The sequence below is a fragment of the Dasypus novemcinctus genome, chromosome 24 (genome assembly GCF_030445035.2).
Source record: "Dasypus novemcinctus isolate mDasNov1 chromosome 24, mDasNov1.1.hap2, whole genome shotgun sequence".
Lineage (NCBI taxonomy): Eukaryota > Metazoa > Chordata > Mammalia > Cingulata > Dasypodidae > Dasypus > Dasypus novemcinctus.
In genome coordinates this window covers 51221185-51224731 of record NC_080696.1, presented here as the reverse complement: position 1 = coordinate 51224731, position 3547 = coordinate 51221185, and the positions used below count along the sequence as shown (strand labels likewise).

The following is a 3547-nucleotide window of genomic DNA, read 5'->3' as shown; positions in this document are numbered from 1 at the left end:
GCGTGCAAGGACTGCCATGCCACTCAGGGGTGTCCTCCACATAGGGGAGCCCCATGCACAAGGAGTATACCCCACAAGGAGAGCCACTGTGCATGAAAAAAGCTCAGCCCACCCAGCCAGGAGTGGTGCCACACACATGGAGAGCTGACACAACAAGGTGATGCAACAAAAAGAGACACAGATTCCCAGTGCTGCCTAGAAAAACACAGCAAATGGACATGAGAGCAGACCGAGGGCTGGGGGGGCCGGCGGGGGAAGGGGAGAGAAATAAATAAATCTTTTTAAAAAACAACAACCAATTTCTGATATTTTGCAGCAGCACCCCTTGGGCTGACTAAAACAGGCCACATGGGGAAAAATTGAGGCATTCCACTTGACAGCCCAAACAGCTCCCAGACTCTTTACACAGCAATTGCCTGCAAGTCAACTTTCTTACACATTCCAATCCCTATAGCCCCCAAATGACTATAGCTCTGGCTGACAAGCCTAAGGCAGAAGAAACACCCACAATGAGCACAATCATCCTACAGAATCATGAGAAGTAATAAAATAATTATTCTTTTAAGCCATATTTTGTTAGGCAGCAATAGGTAACAAAGATTCTACAAATGTGGACTTTTGTTGGACAGTGGTTGAGAACTGGGGTAAGAAAAGTAGTCTCATGTTCTGAAATTATTTCACAAAATTTGTTTGGCTCAGGAGACCCAGAAGCATAAATTCCCTGAGGATAAGATTAGAAAGTCATGTAGCTCAATCCCTCCAAAAATGAAGGGGTTCTGCCTGCAACATTTCTAATTGCCTGAAGCCTCTCCTTAAAAGTTCCCAGGGATGGGTGTTTACTTACTCAAGGGCACTCATGCCAGGCAGGGTTCTTGGGCTGCAAGCAACAGCAGTAGACTCTAGAATATAGCAGACAGATATGCAAGAGCTCACAGGATCAAAAGGAAGGCTGGACTGCATCCTCTGATAGACCTTGAACAAATTGTTGTTCTTTTGCTTTGCACTAGGATGCAAAAAAAAAACTCCCTGAATTTTCTGTGTCTTTGTGGAGGCCCAGGGGACTACATATGCAGCCTATAAAATGTTGACTACTTTCATATTAGAAAAAGGTGTTAATACAGTCTTCCTTGTTTTTACCGTAACAAATTTGGCAGTTGCTTTGCATCTATCATGTGTCATCGTAACTGGCTGCTGCTTTTCATCCACAGATGGACTGATACCATCTTGAACTCATCTTTTTTTTTTCTGCATCCCTCTCATCATTTATTTTGATCTTGAATTATTTGGAGTGGAGGCATTGTTTTTAAAAAAAAAGATGCCATGTATGTTATCTACAGATAAAAATGCCCCCCAAAAAAGGAAGGCTGGAGGAGCAAGTACAGAAAGGTCAGAAACCAGGGGAAGAGAACACTTAAACTTCTTAACTGGGACCAGCAGTAGATCTAGTGAACACCAAACATTTTATCTTCTCTTCTCTTCTCTTCTCTTCTCATCACCCCATTCCAAGACTCAAATTTTTATAGAAAAAGTCCAATTGGTCTACCTTGGGTAACATGTTGTATCTACAAGAAACAAACTATCATACCAATAATAATACTAGCCAGCCTGCAACTTATTCTCAAATGATTCGGGAGCGAGGGGGATGAATGTATGCATATACATACACACACACACACAAATGTATATGTAGAGAGGGAGCATGCATGTATGCATGCAAGCAAATGTGGCAGAATGTCATCAATTAGTAAACCTAAGTTCAGGGTATAAAAGTGTATCAGTCTACCAAAGGTTTGCCAGTGCAAAGTACCAGAAATCTGTTGGCTTTTATAAAGGGTATTTATTTGGCATAAAAGCTTACAGTCCCAAGGCTGTGGACAGGCCAACTCAAGGTACCATAAGAGGTGCTTTCTCAGCAAAGTCAGCTGCCATGAGTTGAAGCAAGACACTGGGCAATCTCTGCAAGGTTTCAGCCTTCCCCTCTGGGCTTCCTCTCTCAGACTCAGCTGCTACACTTCTACCTATGATTTCAGCTGTAGACTGGCACAGGGCTTGTCTCTTAGGGCTTCCTGTATGTCTCCACTTTCTTTCCAAGGTGAGCTGAAAGCTATCAGGCAAAATGGCTCATCTCTCCCCCAGGCCTCAGCTGTTTGAGTCTTCTTTCTGTCACATGGCAGGATAAAAAATGACAGAGCTCTCTTTTCCTGTGTGTCCCTCCGCGTGAGTCCATTTATATCAGACTCAGCAGTGGGGTGGGCACTCAACCTGAGTCACACATTACTGATACAGTAGAATCAAAACCCCTAATCTTAACAGGTAATCCGTTAATGCAGGTAATCTGTTAATACCTTAATTTAATGCAATCAAAGGGTGTCATACCCAGATGAATAGTTTACAAACATAATCTTTCTCATTGGGAGATTCATAAAATAATTGTAAACTGCCACAAAAGAGTCTTGTATTTTTCTTGCAAGTTTTCTGTAGATTTGAAATTTTCCAAAATAAAAAGTTGGGAGGGGGAACTTAAGGCAAAAAAAAATGATATTACTGGCTAGATTTCACAGAGACCTTATACTTGCCAGACACTGTTCACTGTTCAAAACTGTATTAGTCAGTGTTCTCTAGGGAAAGAGAACTGACAGGTGATATATAGACGTGTGTGTGTGTATAATGTAAATATTATGAGATTTTTTAATAGGAATTGGCTCACATGACTGTGGGGCTAGGCAAAGTCCAAATTCCACAGGGCAGGCTGCACACCAGGAACTCTGATGAAGGTTTTTGTTGAATTCCCCAGGAGAAGCTGGCTGGTTGCAGAGGAGATGGAAATTCTCTCTTCTGACTGCTGAAATCATCATTTCTCCTTATAAGGCCTTCAACTGACTGGATGAGACTTCACTCATTGTTGAAGGCAATCTCTTCAGTTGATTGTAAATGTAATCAGCCTTAGATGCAATCAACTTACTGATGATTTAAATCCATAAATATCCACACAGCAACAATCAGGCCAGTGCTTGCTTGACCAAACAACTGGACACCATAACCTGGCCAAGTTGACACATGACTTAACCATCACAGGAACCCTATACATATAGTAGTTCATTTAACCCTCACAGTAACCCAAGCAGCGGGTATTTTAGTATTTCCATTTTACAGATGAGGAAATAGAGGCATTGAACAAGTAAATAATTTGCTCAAGATTATGAGCAACTAAATGTTAGATTAGAGTCAGGATATAAACCCAGGCTTGCAAGCTCATGCTCTTAAACTATTATGCCTTACTGCCCCTCCACAGAGGAATAAACAATATAGACATTTAATTGTCTCACATAACATGGCTAGAGGTAGACAGTTCCAGAATGTTTTCATCAAGGACCAGAATATTACAATCCTTCTTCTCCACCACCTATAGCACATTCTCTTTTGTTTTAGCTTATACCCTCAAGGTCACAAGATGGCCACTCATCTGAACCATCACATCAATTAGCAATCAAGTCCAAAGGCAGGAAGCAGGGGAGTGAATAAGTGTCAAGAGGGACATTGTGGGAAG

The 3547-nt window shown here is 41.7% G+C and overlaps 1 pseudogene; it reads left to right on the top strand.

Moving 5' to 3' along the window:
- Nucleotides 1-954: 954 nt before the first annotated feature.
- LOC111766918 (small nucleolar RNA SNORA31) lies at nucleotides 955-1069 on the top strand (annotated as a pseudogene).
- Nucleotides 1070-3547: the final 2478 nt, after the last annotated feature.